The following is a 21,140-nucleotide window of genomic DNA, read 5'->3' on the forward strand; positions in this document are numbered from 1 at the left end:
TGCATTTGACCTAAATCTTGAAGGGTGGTATGGTTTCATTGGCAGAAGTTGGAGGGAAAAGGATTCCTGAAAGTTATTAGGTTCCTAAGCAAGAGTGTTTGTGGATATAATAGGCCAAATGTTCAGAATTTTGTTGGAAGCTCACTTCTTATAAGCTCCTTAAGCTTATATTTTTTAATTTATAATTTTAAATCTAATACGTAAGATACTAAAAGCCTGATCCTCCACTTTACTGCCATTCTTAGGTTCTTGCCTATTTCTGCTGATTCAGATTTCTCCTTGTATAACAAGCTTGTTCTCTATCTCCCAGAGTCAGTATGACTTTGCTAGGTAAGTGCCCAACTACTTTGTGATCAAATTTTGATCTTGGACTGCCATGGATACACCACCACCTAGTTCCCTATTTTTCTTTCTTCTTACTGTGTCTCATAACTTCCCATTATATTTAATATATTTAGTGTTCTCAAGTTTAGAACTGAGTTGTTTTTCACATCAGATTTCTCAAGGCTGTGTTATGTAACCCAAATTGAGAAAAAAGTAAACAAGTGATATAACTCATATATATTCCTTCATTCTCTAAATGATAATTGATCCTTTAGTTATATACAGCAATATAATGAATAATGATACATAGAAGTTGCTAAGTATATACTATGTCTTTCTTTGGCCACTTACCCCAAACTACTTACTGAAGTGAACAAGGAGTCCTATGCCATCATGGAGAGTCAGTGGGGCTGACCATCCTACAGCTTCTGCTCATCAGGGAAATCAAGAACCTCATGGTTTTCATCCCTGTTCATCCAGCACTTTACTTCTCTGTCATCATCACAATACTTTTAGTCCCACCTACTATAATCCCTTATGCTTATAAACCCCTTCCTACTACCATGTTACTTCCAAATGTTGACCAGTACCTCAAGAAGCTCTGCCTTTCTATATGTTTCAATTGCAATTAAAATAAGGTACTATTCATGAATACTGATTTTATCTATAGTGCTACTAATACCGCTGTACCAACAAAAACAGATCTATAAGTCTGATTGTGAAACTAGACACCATATAGAACCAGTGCTATCAACCTCTACAGTGCTTGCACACCCAAACTATCCCTTCAAAATCCTTGCAGCATCTTCATTTACCTTTTCATCCTCCTGAAATCAAGGTTCCTTTTTTAAATAAAAAATATTCAAGATTTTTAAATATTTTTTAATGATGGTCCTTTTATTTTTTGATTAATGACTGTAATCATTGTTAACACATTTTCTACAATTCATCTATTTCATTTTAGCACAATGGTAGATTAAACCTTTGTAGGTTAGCCTGGAAACTCAGCTATCATGAGTAAAACTACAAGGGAAAAATTCTGAGTTTTAAAAAATTAGACTAAAACTAATTTATAGATTCTATTTGGAAATGTGGAATTGCCTATAAAGAAATAATGGCCTCATGACCTAGAGGTCAAAAAAAAAAGGTATGGAATAGGTTTTGGAATATCAAATTCAATTAAGAAGGTTATAATCATGGTGGTGGGAGAGTAGAGGGGAAGTATAATTAAAATGCACATCAGATTGTGATAACCGCTATAAATGATGTACACAAGACCATGGGTAGAGCAATTAATTCAGCCTAGTGGTATAACTTTTAGATGGTATACTACTGGGAAACCCAGACCAACCAGGCTACTGAGGACAACTGAAAAAAAAACTTTTTAAAAAATCGGCTGGGCGCGGTGGCTCACACCTGTAATCCTAGCACTCTGGGAGGCCAAGGTGGGTGGATTGCTTGAGCTCAGGAGTTTGAGACCAGCCTCAGCAAGAGCAAGACCACGTCTCTACTAAAAATAGAAAGAAATTATCTGGCCAACTAAAATATATATATAGAAAAAATTAGCCGGGCATGGTGGCGCATGCCTGTAGTCCCAGCTACTCGGGAGGCTGAGGCCGTAGGATCGTTTAAGCCCAGGAGTCTGAGGTTGCTGTGAGTTAGGCTGACACCACGGCACTCACTCTAGCCCAGGCAAAACATCAAGACTCTGTCTCAAAAAAAAAAAAAAAAAAAATCCATTTGAAGTCATCAAATAGCTATTGTAAAAGGAAAGAATCACCAGGCCAGAACAGGGAAAAGAACGGCAACACAGGGAGGAGAGTGCTTGCCAATTTCTGAGGAAAAAACTGATAGACTGAGTGGGATATTTCTGATAGCCTACTGGGGTTTTGGGTATAAGAATTACAGTCTAAAGCCTACCAAGATTGAGTATCTCAGGAAGCCTCACCACATTGGGGTAGAACTTTGAAGGACTTACAACCTATAGCAACAGGCATCAAATCCTCTCAGTCTCTAAATCTGAGTTCATATAATGCTGTACTGGTTATGCCCCCAGATGCTAGCAGGAACAAACATAATCCTTCTCTGGAGGTAGGTGGCATCATTCTAGACCTCAGATTACTTCTACAAACAATTCTGCAGCTATAATGTCTGGCACACAACTTAATTTTTTTTAAACAGGCATATGAGTAGACAAGTAAATATGAATAAAATCATACTTACAAACTTACCAACTGAGGATCCAGACATTAAAATTATCAGATACAGACCTTAAATAATTATCAAAGAGATGAAACTCAAGAGATGGGCAAAATAGCAGATTAAACTCAGCTGAACTGTAAGAGAAGTCAGAAAATGAACAAACAAAAAATGCATCCAGATTAAATCAAGGAGAAACCAAAAGGTACCAAAAAGAATATAAGAGACATGTCCGGGTGCGGTGGCTCACGCCTGTAATCCTAGCACTCTGGGAGGCCGAGGCGGGTGGATTGTTTGAGCTCAGGAGTTCGAGACCAGCCTGAGCAAGAGCGAGACCCCGTCTCTACTAAAAATAGAAAGAAATTATATGGACAGCTAAAAATATATATAGAAAAAATTAGCCGGGCATGGTGGCGCATGCCTGTAGTCCCAGCTACTTGGGAGGCTGAGGTAGTAGGATTGCTTAAGCCCAGGAGTCTGAGGTTGCTGTGAGCTAGGCTGACGCCGCGGCACTCACTGTAGCCCGGGCAACAGAGTGAGACTGTCTCAAAAAAAAAAAAGAATATAAGAGACATATGGAATTAACAAAATTGACAAATTCTTAGCTAGACTAAGAAAAATGAACACTCAAATTAATAAAATCAGAAACAGGGCTGGGTGCGGTGGCTCACGCCTGTAATCTTAGCACTCTGGGAGGCCGAGGCGGGTGGATCGCTCAAGGTCAGGAGTTCGAGACCAGCCTGAGCAAGAGCAAGACCCTGTCTCTACTAAAAATAGAAAGAAATTATCTGGCCAACTAAAATATATATAGAAAAAATTAGCCGGGCATGGTGGCGCATGCCTGTAGTCCCAGCTACTCGGGAGGCTGAGGCACTAGGATCACTTAAGCCCAGGAGTTTGAGGTTGCTGTGAGCTAGGCTGACGCCGCGGCACTCACTCTAGCCAGGGCAACAAAGCGACACTCTGTCTCAAAAAAATATATAAAAAAATAAATAAAATAAAATAAAATCAGAAACAAAAGAAGAGATATTACAGCTGATGAAAAAAAAGAATCAGACCCAGACCTGGCAAAGCTAATGGTTTCACAGCAAATCGCCTTCCCGGGTACAGAGAACATGAGGGAGGAGGAGTAGAGGAAGGGGTTGCAGGTGAACAGCGCCTGGAGGGAGATGAAAACAGTTCTTCCACTCAGGACAGGGGCACAGGGAGGGGACTTAAGCCATAGTATATGGGGGGGTGGGGGAAGGTGCATACGAAGATTTGCTTCTGTGAGATTGAAATAGGAAAAAAAAATCTATGTGGGCTTCTCTCAGGACAAGAACCCATCGAATTATTATCATTTTACCTCTGACTTGGTTACGTCCTTGGCCTGTAGGGAGTAAGGAAGGCATGGAAAAACCCCACCACAAACAACAAGAAAAAAGAAAAACTTAACTATTTGAAATTTTAGAAACACTTTCCAAAATGCTTTGATAAAAAGAAAATAAAAACTGAAATTATAAACTCTCCAGAAAACAATGAAGAAGAAAATATTTCATAGTAAACTTAATGGGACACAGTGAAAGCTGAACTCAGAGGAAACCTTGTAACTTCAAAAGCATTTCTTATAAAGGAATAAAGATGAAAAGTGAAATTAACCTAGTGTTCCCTTTAGCAACTGGGAAAAGAGCAATTAAATACACAGAAAGTAGGAGAAAAAATGATTAAAGGCAAAGCTTCAATTAATGAAACCTACGTATCTCAAATAGTAAAATGAACAAATCTAAAAACTGATTCTTTGAAATGATTAATAAAAGAAATAAACCTCCCTCCACTCTGATTAAAGAAAAATGAGAGCAAAATATATAAAAGATTAGAAATATGAAAAAAATCATAAGCACAAATAAGAAAGACATTAAGACAATCATAAAACAATAGTAATTGCAAATTTTGGGTCCCAGTTACAACTGCTGTATAACAAACTACCTCAAAATTTAGTAGCTTAAAACAACAATTATATTATAATATTATGCTCACAGATTTGATAGGTCAGGAATTCAGGAAGGGCTCAGCTAGGCTAGGGTTTTACATGTGGATATATTGAGATGACAGGTGGGTTGCAGTTATGTGAAGGTTCAAATTAAACCATCCAAGATAGCTAACTCAACTGGCTGGCAACAGATGCTAACTGCTGGCTGGGAGCTTGGCTGGGAGCTCAGTCAGCTTGGGCTAACAAGAGAAATGCTTACACATGGCCTCTCCAGCATGGAAGACCCAGAGTAATAAAACTTCTTACATGGCAGAGTTCCCCAGAGTAAGCCTGCCTGAGAACTGGAAAAAGCTGCATAGCCTCTTCTGAACTAGCCATGAAAGTTACATAGCCTCACTTCTGGTATAGTCTGTTGGCTGAAATAGTGATAAGCCTGCCTAGATCCAGGGAGAGTGGACATAAACCCACATCTTGATAAAAGTGTCAAAAATTTTGCAGAAATGTTTTAAAATCACCACAGCAGCAAATTGAAGCCTACAGGAAACAGAAACATGACCCAAGAAGAATTTAAAAACTTGAATAGATCAAATGCCATAGAAAAGATAGGAAAAGTGATTAAAGATCAGCCATTAAATAAATGCATCTGGTAGTTATACAGCTGAATTCTATGACACTTAAAGAAGAGAAGTGTAATGTTGTTTAAACCATAGGCTCTTAAATTTTAGTGAGCATCAGAATAACCTCACCAGCTAGTAAACATGTAGATTCTGGGGCTCCATCCCCAGATTCTGATTCTAGAAAGTTTAAAGTGTGGAATGAGGATCTACATTTCTAGCAAGCATACAGGTGATGCTGATACCACTTACCCACAAATACACTTTGAGTAGCGGTGATTTATACCAGGAGCTAGCAAACTATGGTTAGTGGTCAAATCTGGCTGTCACCTGCTTTTATAATAAAGTTTTATTAGAATACAGACATGTTCATTCATTTGCATATCATCTATGTCTGCTTTTGCACTATAATGGCAGACTTGAGTAGGTGTGACAGAGACCATATGCCCCACAAGGACTAAAAGACTTACCATCTGGCCCTTTACAAAAAACATTTCCCACCCCCTGCCCAATCCACTACCTTATTCTACCTCATTCTACCTCAATATATTTTCCCTTTTCCAAACTTCAGACTTTTTGGACCTTCAGCTGACATAATCATTCTTAAGGTTAAGGTGCAAAACTAGTAAGACAAATAGCTTTCATCTCACATGCTACCTGCACTCAGTTAGCAATAACCTGGATCACTACGTTGAAGAGGAAGTGAGACTGCCCAAGCTCAGTGGGAAAGAATGTTATGATTGATTGGAGATGTCCACCATGGGCACTGAAAGGGGTAACTTGCAGCATGCATGCTGTACAGTTGCTGAGCCTGACTGTAAAATATATAAAGTTTAAGGCTCTTCAAAAAACTGTTGAATAACTGCAACAAAATATGGACATAATGCACACATTTTTAACTGCACCATTAAAAATACATCAGATTTTGCTCCAAAGGCTGTGGAAGTTATTGTAATAATATGCAAATGCTTCACATTCATAAAAAAGTAGAGAAAATAAAATCATTCTGTGATTTTATCAGAGCATAATACAGGCCAATTTTGTCATGTTTGTACACAAAATTTCTGAGATTGATGTCTGCTCTTGAAAGAATACTAATAATGTTTCAAATGCTATGAGCCTATATTTTATCAGTTGAAAATGTCTCTATTATTAAGATATCTTTCAAAGATCCTAACTCTAATCTTTGGGCTATTGTTTGCACATTAACACCATTTCCCCATAATGTTAGTTCCAAAACAGTAGCCCAGGACATATCAGTAATAGAAATTATTAATATATTTTAAGATTTGCATATTTACATTATTATTTAAAAGAAAAAATGTTTGTTATTCTAGGCAAAAGAAAAATGGCACAAGAAAATATATGTATACGTTTGTTATCCTAGGGGGACGAAAAACTGCAGATGAAAATTTCTGATGCAAAAAATAAATACCAAAACCCAGTAAAGCCAGACATAAGCAGCAGGGCTGCCAAAGAGAGCAGTGCTGGAGGCATGAGAGAATTAACCCCAGAGAAAGATCCTAGAAGAATGAGGCAAGGATTGGCCAGGTATACCCAGATGTGGAGTTTTTCTCACCATTGTAGTCCTCACGTGAACCAAGCCTGGCAAATAGAAAAATACTCCATTAATATTTATGGAAAGAAGGATAGAAAGCATGCAAGATAAAAGTGAGGGAAGGCAGAAGTTCACACCAAAAAACCAGAGCTTTCTAAACCATTCCAACAAAGCTGTGGCTCCATTCTAATTACCAGATGGTGGTTGTACGTAACAGTTGGGGATGGTGACTGATAGTAAATAAGTTTTTCCATCAAATATGAAGATGACTGAGGAATCAGCCTGCAGCTGCCAAAAGACTGACTTGCTAAGGACTGGAGCGGCTCTGCAAGGGACACACAGGCTCTTAACACATGAGAAGCAAGTGTTTGTCTCTTCCAGTTCCATATGCACCAGCTCTAAATATTACAAAGACAACCATACACCCAGGAAAAATAAAGATCCTTGAGACTTTTAACCTTGATATGCAAGATGAAGTTTTAGTTATTATATGGTTTTGTTTATGGTTTTATTTATTTATTATGGTTTCAATGATTAAATGTTTTCTCTGGTAACCCTGTATCAATAATACTTAGTAAGAGGCAAGGAGGATGGGCAGAATAGCTGCTGTTCAGCTGATGATATTTATCCAGGCATGCTGGGCGAAATGTACCAACAGAGCAAGATAATTCCAAATCTAACACAGAATCTTTTAGAATTAAGGAGTGTATGTTTATGACCCAAAACTGTAAATCTCCTGAAAATATAAGCCAAAAATGTGTACATGTGGCATTTTTCTGAGAAGAGATTCTAGTACTTTAATCAGAGTCCCAAAAGGATTCAAAACCCATTCCATTCTCCCAAAATATTAAGAACCACACTGCATTGTTTTTATAAACTATAGGTCATTTGTAGGGCACACATTTTAATATTAAATAAAATAGAAAGTGTAAGAGTGTAATACTGGTCATAAGGGCATTATTTCTTCAAACTTGCTCCATCAGTTGTGCGTGTGTGCATGTATAGCAAGGTAAATTTTTTCGTACTGAGGTCTGGGTCAAAAAATTGGAAAGTCACTGTTCTAAGGCATTCAAAATGGCTAGATTCAGTGAGTTGTCAAGAATTCAACTTTGTAAAAACAATTAAGTGATCTGCATTACCATTACGTGATCTGTGGTTCCAGTGGGCATTATACTGTCCTGAGTGTCATATGATCCACCAAAATGAAACTGCTGTTATTACAAAACTATGATCTCCAATACTCAGAAATGAAAGTGTATCTCTACAAGGCCCTATTGATCTTAAGGAGTCCAGGGACTATGAAGAGGTTGCCATAGAAAGAACTCTGCACACCGGGTGTCTCTGAGAAAATATTAAATATTGAGTGAAATGTTTAGGAATGAAAAGAGTGCAAATATTTCCCTGAGATAATGGAGTCCTCTAAGTACCTTGGAAAGTTATCAGGAAAGGAAAGTCATCCCTGAACCCAGGAGTTCAAGGCTGTGGTGAGCTATAATCATGCCACCGTATTCTAGCCTAGGGCACAGACAAGACCCTAACCCTTAAAAAAAAAAAAAAAAGTCATCCCTAAACCTGGTCTAAACCTGGTATAGCAACAATGAGTTTTAGAAAAATTATTTTCTTTACAGAAAAGAAATAAAAGAGCATGGAAATTCTGCCCTGACTGCTAGGGTATAGGAGTGTCACTCTAGTTCAATTACAACAGTGTCTGATAGTATCTTCTGTTCTCTTCTAAGCTTCAATATAAGAAACACAAATGGTCCAGGTGTCGAGATATTGGGCTTATTGTCTAAAATATTACTAAAGCACTTTACAGGTTTGAGTTGTCCCAGTCAATGCAAAAACTTCAAAAGTTATTAGGCTCTACACCAGACCACGACCCAACCTACAAAAGAGTAGAAGTTATCCTCTCAAATAGGTTCCGACTTGGGGTTCAAGTATACCTGAGATCAAAGCGAAGTACCATACTGAGATTCCCCATTCCTCTTTTCCTCCTTGGCTCTCAGAATGCTCACTGAAGAAACTGCCTAACACAGGAAAAAAGATATACAGATACTGACACACAGAGATTCCTTCCCCACAACCCCCAGAAAAAAAGCTTAGATCCTCACCAGGTCACTTTCACTATTTGACACAGAGCTTCTGATAGAATTTTTTAAACATCTCATTCTTAAATAGGAAAAGACAGGCAAAGATAGCAAGACAAGACTCAAAAGTGAAAGAGAACAAAACAGATGGAAGAAAAAGAACTCAAAGAACACAGAAAGAGGGCCAAGAGCAGAATTATACACATGTATAAAATATCCTCTGAGAGTTAAAAGAAGATATCATATCCATGAATTAAGAAGCTACATAAAAGAACATTCAGAAACTAGAAAATTAAACTTAAAATTTTAAAATAAAAAATTAAGCAAAGGGGTTAGAAGAAAAATTGGGGGATGTCTTGGAAAATAGAGAAAAATGATAAAAAGATGGAAAATGGGAGTGAATAGATGAGAAAATTAAAGAATTGGTCCAAAAGGTCTAACATTTGTATAACAGGAGTTCATGCAAAAAAAAGGGGGGGGGGAATAAAGAAAATAAAAAGGAAGAAATTAGAAAAAATACAAATAAACCTTCCTAGCAGTTAAGAATATGAATTTACAAATTGAAAGGGCCCACAAATTCCACAGCAAAATTAATTTTTTAAAAAATCTGCATCAATAATCATAGTAAAAGTTCAAAACACCAAGAATAAAAAGAAGAAAGATTGGTGGGGGGACTTCACAATGGAGGGATTAGTCTGATATCATCTCAACCCATTAATTAACATTAGCCTCATCAAAAAAGGTAGGACAACCAAGGGCCACGTGCAGTGTCTCACACCTGTAATCCTGGCCCTTTGGGAGACCAGGGTGGGAGTACTGTTTGAAGCTAGGAGTTCAAGACCAGCCTAAGCAAGACCAAGACCTGTCTCTACAAAAAATAGAAAAACTAGCCAGGCATGGTGGCGTGCACCTGTGGTCCCAGCTACTCGGGAGGTTGAGGCAGGAGGATCGCTTGAGCCCAGGAATTTAAGATTGCAGTGAGCTATGATGAGACCACAGCACTCTAGCCCAGGCGACAGAGTGAGACCCTGTCTCAAAAAAAAAAAAAAAAAAGTAGGATAATCAGACACAGTTATGTGCTCATAATGTGATACAACAGGAAATACACAACACCAGCTAAGAGGTATCATTGTTTAACAATTTAACTAGAATTTAATCTAAATACCAGTACATTTTTTATTTTTCAGTGTAAAATTTTCATTTGGCTCTTCTTTGTACCTTCTATTTCTACACTGAGATGTTCTATTTTTTTCTTTTGTTTCAAGTGTGTTCATAATGGCTCACTGAAGCATATTCACCATGGCTGCTTTAAAAGTCTTGCCAGGTAATTCTAACACCTGTGTCATCTCAGTATTGGTGTCTGTTATTATCTTTTCTCATTCAAGTTGAAATTTTCCTGGTTCTTGGTATGAAGAGTGATTTTCTACTGTATACTGAACATTATTATTTAGACTAACATGAGGGGAAAAATGGGCATGCAACTGATGAGTCAGGGGTAGCTTCCTTGAGTAAAAACAAATTATTAGGGTAATAATAACAAAATATAGTACTTACATAGCACTTATTATGTGTCAGGCACGATACTGAGTATTTTATACATATTAATTCATTTAATACTTACAACAACCCTATGAAGTAAGCACTATAATTGTCTGCATTTTACTAATGAGGAAACCAAGGTTTAGTGACTTGCCTACCGTCACACAACTAGCAAGTAGCCAAACTAGAATACAAATCCAAACAAAATCTTCCTCCAAAGTCCATGCTCTTGAAATCACGATGCCATAATGCCCCTACTGTACTTTTATTTATTACTGTATTTCTATTTGTGTAAACATGTCATTGTTTTCCTATACACACAGATGGAAACTTTTAAGAGTGAATCTTGTCATTTGGTAGTCATAAATATCATTTTTATAGATTACTTTGTTGCCATTAACTAAAGAAAAAAGTCAACAGGAGGAATTTTCCTAGAAAAACAAAGGGCTAGGCAGTTTCCCATAAATTTTGCAGAGTGATCCAACCTGACAAAATGTGTTCTCTCCTACACTAGTGTTTGGTGCTCAATGAATCCTTATTAAATGAATGAATGAATGAACACATACGTATGCATGTCTCTACAGACTGAAAGAGGAACAGGATGTCTACTCCTTTTAAAAGATGCTAAAAAGGAACACGTACAGAGCTATAATGTCCTAATAGAGTTCTTCAAAGTCAAGGGTCAGGAATTCGCTGTTTCAGGCAATTATTATAGGCCAATGAACCACTGCTGTCTGGCCAACTAACCATTCTGACAACAGGAGGGTATCTTAAAACTAAGAGGAATATTTGCTAATATAATGATATATACCAGGGTGTGTATGTTTAAGAGTTGTCCAGAATCTCTTCTTCTCTTAAGGTGCAACCTATCCAAGAAACATCAGACCTCGCCAGTAAGATTTTACTATTGTATGACTCGGAAAGTTTAAAGAAAAGCAATTCTGGGGGAAAATATCAGTAATGACTTTCTGAAAAAATACAACTTTAGATAGTTTTGTTAAAAAACAAAAATGCAAATACAGGTAAAAAATTAAGATTCTCGCCTGGGCGTGGTGGCTGACGCCTGTAATCCTAGTACTCCAGGAGGCCAAGACGGGAGGATAACTTGAGGTCAGGAATTTGAGACCAGCCTGAGCAAGAGTGAGACCCTGTATCTACTAAAAATAGAAAAATTAGCCAGGTGTGGTGGTTCATGCCTGTAGTCCCAACTACCCAGGGGGCTGAGGAAAGAGGATTGCTTGAGCCCAGGAGTTTGAGGTTGCTGTGAGCTAGGCTGACACCATGATACTCTAACTCAAGTGACAGAGCAAGACTCTGTCTCAAAAAAAAGAAAAAAAAATTAAGATTCTCCACTAGCTCATTATCATAGAGACTTACATTGCTATCGAGCCCAGACCTCCAGGGACTTGATGGCAATCTCTGGACACTATGCTGTATTTCAAAAGTTGTTCTCTCAGCAGAGGTGATGGATCTTGCCCTGGTCTGATGAAGCCATGAGTGATCATTTGGGAAGAGAGTGTATCAGTGAATTAAACAAGGGAGTAAGCCAGTTGGCCAACATGAAGATTAAATACTGACCTGGAAACTCACTGGTAACTAAATTCTCAGCAAAAACAGCTTATATTCTAAAAACAGGTAGCAATCTTTTCACCTTCAGGCTGAAGCAATGGAATACCCCAAAACATCAATGCCAAAAAGAGTAAACTACCCAATAGTTTTGGAATGCAACAGGACAGCAAAAGATTTGGAGTATCTACTGTAACTCCTTCTTTATGTTAAAGGATGACCCTTTGCAACTAATGCAATAATTACTCAGCATTAAGATAGTTATGTGATCTATTTGGCATTTAATTATCATGAGTATATATAAAGGAACTCAGTAAGGTTACCATATGACCTTAATAGCTAATTCACAACTAAACTGTAATACACAAATAGAGGCCAATATAAATTTTAAGCTTCTATAAATTAATAATCTTTGCTGTATCATCTTTCAGTGAGCCACAAACTAAAGGATAGATTATATGATCAATTTAGGTCCAAAATCCCTAGTATACTGTTGGCGAGAATGTAGATTGGTAGAGCCATTATGGAAAACAGTATGGAGGGTACTGAAGAAATTAAAAATAGAACTACCATATGACCCAGTAATCCATCTTCTGGGTATGTACCAAAAGGAGATGACATCACCACCTTGTAAAGATATCTGCACTTTCATGTTCGTTGCAGCACTATTCAAAAGAGCCAAGACATGGAAACAACCTAAATATCCACCAACAAATGAATAGATAAAGAAACTGTAGTATATATATACATATATATATATACAGTGGAGTATTATTCAGCCTTAAAAAGTAAGGAAATCCTGTCATTTGCCACAACATAGATGGACATGGAGGATATTATACTAAGTGAAATAAGCCAGATGCAGAAAGAAAAATATTGCATGATCTCATTTACATGTAATTAAAAAAAAAGAACCAAAATACACAGAGACAGAGAATGAAACAGTGATTACCACCAGCGGGCAGGCGGGGGAGGGCGGCGGTGGTGGCAGGGGGGGGGAGGGTGGCGGTGGTGGCAGTGGTGGGAGAAGAAATTAAGAGATATGGGTCAAAGGATAGAAAATAGCAGATTTGTAGGGTGAACAAATTTAGAGATCTAATGTACAACATGAAGACTAAAGTTAATAAAATTGTATTAGGGATTTTTGTTAAATAAGTAGGTTTTAGCTGCTCTTATCACAAAAAAGTAATTATGTGAGATGGTAGATATATGAATCTGCTTCACTATAGTAACCATTTTACTATCTATATATATCCCATTATACTATCTATATGTTATAAGCATCAAATATACACAATAAAATTTATTTTTTAAAAAATTTCAGTTCAAAACAACATTTCACAATGGAACATAGATGAAGCAATTAAGGGTCTCTAAAGAATTCAGTTATTGTATCTTTAAAATATGAATTGGATTAAATTATATCAATTACTTGAGAAATGTGTACATTTCAATGAGCATATTATTTAAAAACTGACCTAATTTACTAATGAAAGAACAAGAAGCTTTTCAAATCTTTCCTTCTCCATAGAGGGTTTTTAAAAAATAGTTATCGGTTTCTTGACTCAGTACTATAATACAGTTTTACATTCCTTGCTTTATCTGCAGAAGCAAGATAACTCAGTAGCTATTGTCCAGGTAGATTTTCATTTCACTCAGACCACAGTTTTACACAAAGTAAATTTCCCAACTTCAGAGAACTTAACAACTAATCCTAATCAGAAACTCTCAGACAATGCCAAGAAAAAAAATCTAATGAATGAAATTCTGTTTAAGTACAGTATGAACAACTCCTTACAAAATAGCTTTTTTCATCAACTCCAGCGCATTAAGTACATTCCATGCATATCTTTATACCACTGTATATTTTGAAATAAAAATATATAAAACTATACAGTCCTAAATTAGTTGCTATTTTACTTTTCATTTGTTTCAAATGTTTCACAACTTAAGACCGATATTACAAGCCCCTCCAAAAGACTCAAATAGTATTAAAATACTACTTTCAATTTAAAGGGTAAAATATCTGGAAAATTAAGGTCACAATGTTAGAGAGTCTAATGGAGTATGGATTTCTGCTTGAAGTACTTCAACCAGAAACCTCAGCAATCTTAAATTTGTCTCTCCTGGATATAATAAGTTTTAAAGCTTTGAATGAATTTTCAGACTATGTTTCACATCTCTCATAACTTCAGAAAAGGATGCAGCAGAGAAGCAAAGAGAGCAGTCTCTAATAATGGAATTTTTACGCAGTACCAATAAGTTATAGAGCCTTTAAAACAAAAGATGAAGAAGATCATTCTTAAAGGAGGAAAAATAACAGATCTTAGGTTTCTTTGTAAGAATTTGTTCTTAATACAAAGTACCTTTCAAAAGATCAAGAAATAGTGCAGGTTCTTTGATTCAAGATATCATAAATGTTACAGAATCATGATTAAATCAACTACTAATTTTTTAAATGTAAGTGCTTTATTTCAGTATTTCTATGATAAATACAGCGGTTCCATATACCATTATAAAATCTATGTTAATTTTCAGATAAGGCACCACCCCGGAAATATTGACAAACAAAATCACATGAAATATATACAAATGTGAAATAGGGAAACAACATAAAATACATTTTTTTAATGTGCTTTTAAAATGTTTGTCATCTAAACCAGTGTTTCTCGAACAGGAGCGATTTTGCCTCCCAGGGGACATTTGGCAATGTCTGGGGACATTTTTAGTTGCCACAACTGGGGGAGTGCTACTGGCATCTAGAGGGTAAGAAATGAGCGATGCTGCAAAACATCTACAATGCATAGCAACCCCATAACAAAGAATTATCCAGTCCAAAATGTCAATAGTGCCAATGTTGAGAAATTCTGAACTAAAATAATCCCAAGCACATGATCAAGTATGCTTGAATGATGAAAAAATACTTGCTGAATGAATGAATGAATTTTAATAAATGAAAAAATTTAGTTTTTACTTTTTATAAACTTATTATCTCCATCAATTTGATGCTGCCTAATACAGACTCTGTTTCTGTTCTCACAATCTTTATCTACTCATTCATCAGATTCTTCTATGGTGTCAAACATAACCAAACAGATGAAAAATCACATATCCATTAAAGATCTTGCCATATGATACTGTTCCAAGGAATCTAAAAGAGGGACACATATTGGCCATTTAATTGCCATTCAAATTAGCAAGTCAAATAATTTCAAATGTCTTAAGTGATTAAGAGCTTTAAAATATGTTTTAACTATAGAAATTAAAACACTATTATTCTATTTAGCCACATTTCTTGATTAACCAAGATATTTCAATTTGCAAGTCAAGACCAAATAACTAAAACTGAAATACTCTTTACAAATACTCCCTGTGTGAACAATGCAGCTAGAAAAGGTTAAAAGGCCCACATGATCTTTCTAAATAGTAATTCACAATTTATAATTCAAAATAATCTTAAAGAAATTTTTAAAACTGTAGTGTTCCTTATTTAATATGAAAACTGCCCCCAAAATGGAAGTCAGGTTTTTATTGTCTAATTTTATCCAGATTTACATGTATCCTTAACTATTACCTAGTTATTGATTTTATTAATACTTAGAATGATGATCGTCTCTCAAAGGAAAAATTATGGATAATTATTATTTTTGCTTTATAGCTTTTAAAATTTTTTTCAGTTGTTTTACTACATAAATAATAATTTTGTAAATAAAGGGAATGCTATATTCAAAGAAAAAGAACCTCTGATAATTCATATATACTCATTAATTTATATAGATTCATTATTACAAGGTTAAATTTGAAGAACAATAGTTAATCATAAAGATATGGAACTCCCAAATGAGCTCCCTTTAAAGAACCTACCATTTATATAACGGGGAAAAGTGAATATAACTAAAAGAGATGGATAAAGAAATGCTTCTAGCCAAAACAATAATATTAAATGAATTACAAATACTAACTCAATCATAAATGTTTACACATTATTCTGCTACTGTACTTTGTTATAGTTGTCCTTGGAGACAAATGTTTCTACAAGAAATATATCATTGTCTCTTATATTTAAATATTGCCCTGAGAAAATGTTATTCCAATAAGAAATACTCTAAGAATTGCATCAGCTAAAGCCATGACACACTCCTACTTACGGTCATAGATTGAAGAGCAATCTAAAAAGGTGTTCAAATGTTTATTCAGAGAGAAGTGAAGGGCACAACTTCTCAAAGAAAAATGGTTTTTAATAAAAACTTATAAATAGGAAGTTGTCTGCCAGAAGTATAAGTCGAAATGAACCAATGAATAAGGAAATTCTTTGTGGGATTATTCCAAGCTCATCAGAAGCCACATGCACTTGGAAACCCAAAACAATCAAAATAAGTACATTACTTAGACAAGCTTTCAAATCTATGTCTCCCCACTAGGAGTCACAACCAGAGAAGGTGTTGATTTGTTCTTTTTATTCTTTTTTACAGCTAAATGAGCATGCAAACCTTCAAAAGAGAGGCAAAAATAGAAATGACAGCAGTATTTATGAATCTAAAATAATCTCAGTCTTGCTGAAATGGGCAAAAAGACATAAATATCTCAATTGACTAGTACTCTTTTATAAGAAAACATGAATTTAGGATTACTAACATTACAAAGGATTTATGTACATATCAGTCCCCTGATGCATTTGTTTAAAGATTATCAATTACTCTTTCACTAGCCACCTACAATTAACTTATAAATTCCTTCAACAAATTTTTATTGAGAGCCTACCATATGCAAGGGACTGTCTTAGGCACAGTGAAAGAAGCAAAGACTCATTCTTCACAGGCTCTGGCCTCAAGAAGCTTATAAGCCTAGTTAGGAAGATAAGACAAGCCCAGAAATAACTTCAAAACAAGGGAGATGAATAGCCAACACAATCTTGAGCAAAAAGAACAAACCTAGAAGAATCACACCTCCTAATTTCAAAATACAGTCAATGTGTCACTTAAAATGGGGATACATCTGAGAAATGCATTAGGTGATTTCATCATTATGTGAACATCATAGAGTTATACAAAACTGGATGGTCCAGCCTACTACATACCTAGGCTATATGGTAGAGCCTATAGCTCATAGGCTACAAACCTGTAAAGCATGTTACTGTACTTAATATTGTAGACAATTGTAACACAATGGTAAGTATTTGTGAATTTAAACATATCTAAACATAGAAATGGTCCAATAAAAATACAGTACAGGTGATAAAAAATGGTATACCTGTGTAGGGCACTTATCCATGAATGCAGCTTGCAGGACTAGAAGTTGCTCTGAGGGTGTCAGTGAGGAAGTGGTGAGCAAATGTGAAGGGCTAGGACATTACTGTATACTACTATAGACTTTACAAGCACTCTACATTTAGGCAACAATAAACTTATTAGAAAAATCTCCTTCAATAATAAGTTAACCTTCACTTACTGTAACTTTTTAAAATACACAATAGGACACAAGGTATCCACAGCAAAAGCATTCCTCAGGAAAAAATTCATAGCCTTAAATGCCTACATCAAACAGACAGAAAGATCACAAATTAACAACCTAATATCACACTTCAAGGAACTAGAAAAAGAAGAATGGACCAAACCCAAACCCAGTAGAAGAAAAGAAATAATGAAGGTCAGGGCATAACGAAATGAATTGGAAAAAAAAAATACAAAGGATTAACAAAACAAAAAGTTGGTTCTTTGAAAAGATAAACAAAATCAACAGATTTCTTGCTAGATTAACCAAGAACAGAAAACAAGGACCCAAATAAATAAGCTCAATTAGAAATTACAAAGGTGACATTACAACTGATACCACAGAAATACAAAACATCATCCATAAATACTACATAAATCTCTACACACATAAACTAGAGAATGTAGAGGAAATAGACAAGCTCCTGGAAACCCACAACCTCCCAAGACTCACCCAGGAAGAAAGAGAATTCCTGAACATACCAATAACAAACAGTGAGACCAAAATACTAATAAAAAACATCCCAACAATAAAAAAGTCCTGGACCAGCAAAATTCATAGCCAAATTCTATCATTCCTACAAAGACAACCTGGTTCACATGATATAGAAATTATTCCATAATATGGAGAAAGAAGGAATCCTCCCCAACTCAATCTATGAAGCCAGTATCACCTTGATACAAAAGCCAGGGGAGGACATAATAAAAAGAGAAAACTACAGACCAATATTCCTTATGAATGCAGATGTAAAAATCCTCAGTAAAATACTAACAAACTGAATTCAATAGCACATAAAAAAATAATCCACCAGGACCAAGTGGACTTCATCCCAGTGATGCAAGGATGGTTCAACACATGTAAATCAATAAATATGATTCACCACATAAACAAAAGCAAAAACAAAGTTCATATGATCATCTTAATAGATGCAGAAAAAGGAAAGACTCTTACAGACATTGGCCTAGGCAAAGAATTTATGAAGAAGACCCCTAAGGCAATCATGGCAACAACAAAAATAAATGAATGGGACCTGATTAAATTAAAAAGCTTCTGCACAGCCAAAGAAACAGTCATGAAATAGCTTTTTTTTTTTGATGAATATTCAGTTTTGGACTGTGTTTTGGCACTTCATATTTATCCAACCATTGTGCCAAATGCTTGAGATTGTTAAAAAGAATTTTTCATCACACATAACAATATGGTATAGATATATTTCACCTTTATGTCGTGACAGCAAAGAAAAGCAAACTTCAAGATGATTTCTCTTAAGACGCTTGTTTAATTTATGTGGTACCCATCTACCTGGCTTCTTTACCTTGCCAATTTGTTCCAAATGGTCCAATATTGTTGGAATAGTAATGTCAAACCTTGATGCTAATTCACACAGGTTGAGATGGATTCGCTTTCACTACAGATTTGAGCTCATCATTATACATCTTGGTCTCAGGTCATCCATGTGGCTTATTTTCAATATTAAAATCACCAAAACAGAACTTCTCAAACCATCAAAGTACTGTGCGTTCATTAGCCACATCCTTCCCAGACACTTCGTTGATATTTACAGCTGTCTGCACTGCATTGGATCCACGATGGAACTCATATTCAAAAATAACACGAATTTTTGACTTATCCATGGTTTCACAAAAATTGCTCTAAAAAAAATTTTCAAGACAATCACGAGCCAAAATGTTCATTTGAAGGACTGAGGATGTGCCTTCACAATAAAAATAAAACAATAAATGTCAAAGTGAAATGTCAAAGATATCAACTGTCAAACTTAGTACTTAAGGAAATCAGATATTTCATACTTAACAAACTAATATAATCAAAACAGCATGCTACTGGCATAAAAAGAGACACATTGACCCGTGTAACAAGATGGAAAGCCCAGAAATCAACCCACACATTTATAGTCAACTGACTTTTGACAAAGGTGCCATGAACATACAATGGGTAAAGCACAACCTCTTCAATAAATGGTGTTGGCCGGGCGCAGTGGCTCACGCCTGTAATCATAGCACTCTGGGAGGCTGAGGCGAGTGGATCGCTCGAGGTCAGGAGTTCAAGACCAGCCTGAGCAATAGTGAGACCTCATCTCTACTAAAAAGTAGAAATTATCTGGCCAACTAAAAATACATATAGAAAAAAAAATTAGCCGGGCATGGTAGCGCATGCCTGTAGTCCCAGCTACTCGGGAGGCTGAGGCAGTAGGATCGCTTAAGCCCAGGAGTTTGAGGTTGCTGTGAGCTAGGCTGACGCCACGGCACTCACTCTAGCCCGGGCAACAGAACGAGACTCTGTCTCAAAAAAATAAATAAATAAAAATAAAATAAAATAAAAAAATAAATAAATAAATGGTGTTGTTAAAACTGGAAATCCACATGCAGAAGAATGAAACTGGATCTTTATCTCATGCTATATATAAAAATTAACTCAAAATGGATTAAAATATAAGACCTGAAACTATAAAACTATTAGAAGAAAACATAAGGGGAAAGCTCCACATTAGACTGGGCAATGATTTTTTTTATATGACCCTGAAAGCACAAGTAACAAAAGCAAAAATAGACAACCGGGATTGTATCAAATTGAAAACCTTCTGCATAGCAAAGGAAACAATTAGCAAAATGAAAAAGCAACCCACAGAATGGGAGAAAATATTTGCAAACCACACATCTGATAAGGGTTTAACATACAAAATTATAAGGAACTCAAACAATTCAATACCAAGAAAATACATAACCCAATTTAACAATGAACAAAGGACCCAAATAGACATTTCTAAAAAGAAGACATACAAATGGTCAACATGTTCATGGGAAAATGCTCAACATCACTAATCATCAGGTAAATGTAAATTAAAACCACAATGAGATATCACCTCACACCTGTTAGAATGGCTATTAACAAAAAGATGAAAGATAAGTGTTGGCAAGGATGCAAAGAAAAGGGAACCCTTATACACTGTTGGTGAGAATGTCAGTTAGTATAGCCACTATGGAAAACACTATGGAGGTTCCTCAAGAAACTAAAATAGAACATCCATATGATCCAATCCCACTCCTAGGTATGTATCCAAAGGAATTGAAATCAATATGTCAAAGGGATACCTGCACTCCCATGTTCACTGAAGCATTATTCACAATAGTCAAGATATGGAAACAACTTTAGTGCTCATCAGCAGATGAATGGATAAAAACTGTTGTATATACATACAATGGAATACTATTCAGCCTTAAAAAAGAAGGAAATCCTGTCATTTCTGATGATGTGGATAAACCTGGAGGACCTTTACATTAAGTAAAATAAGACAAACACAGAAAGACAAAGACCTGGGCCTGTCTCCCCGGGGATTGTTGGGGTCCCTTTTCTCCTAAGCCCTGTGAGAGACCAAGCCCAGCTCTTGAGGGTCATCAGGACTGTCATGAGCTGGGAAGCCTTGTTTTCCTACCTCAGATATTTGGGGGAAAAAAGACAAATACCACACGATCTCACTTATATGTGGAATCTTAAAAAGTCAAAATCATGGAAGTAGAGAGTAGAATAATGGTTACCAGAGGCAGCAATGGAGAATAGGTAGTTGTTGGTCAAAGGATACAAAGTTTCAGTTAAACATGAAGAATAGGTTTTGAGCTATATTGCACCACAGGGCAACTATAGTCAATAATAATGAACTGTACATTTTGAAATAACTAAGAGTAAATTTCAAATATCTCACCATAAAAAATAAGTGAAGTGCTGAATATGTTAACTAGATTGATCTAATCATTCCACGCTGTATACATGTATCAAAA

The 21,140-nt window shown here is 35.9% G+C and overlaps 1 protein-coding gene and 1 non-coding gene across 4 annotated transcripts in view; one reads left to right on the forward strand and one right to left on the reverse strand.

Moving 5' to 3' along the window:
• The window catches only part of STK33 (serine/threonine kinase 33), a 129,310-nt gene that overhangs the window by 75,918 nt on the left and 32,252 nt on the right, over positions 1-21,140 (reverse strand). The gene's annotated exons all lie outside the window — the stretch shown is intronic.
• On the forward strand, positions 20,682-20,808 carry LOC123643149. Its single transcript, XR_006736706.1, has one exon. It is a non-coding gene; the product is annotated as a small Cajal body-specific RNA 20 (non-coding RNA).

Source organism: Lemur catta, chromosome 7 (assembly GCF_020740605.2).
Source record: "Lemur catta isolate mLemCat1 chromosome 7, mLemCat1.pri, whole genome shotgun sequence".
NCBI lineage: Eukaryota > Metazoa > Chordata > Mammalia > Primates > Lemuridae > Lemur > Lemur catta.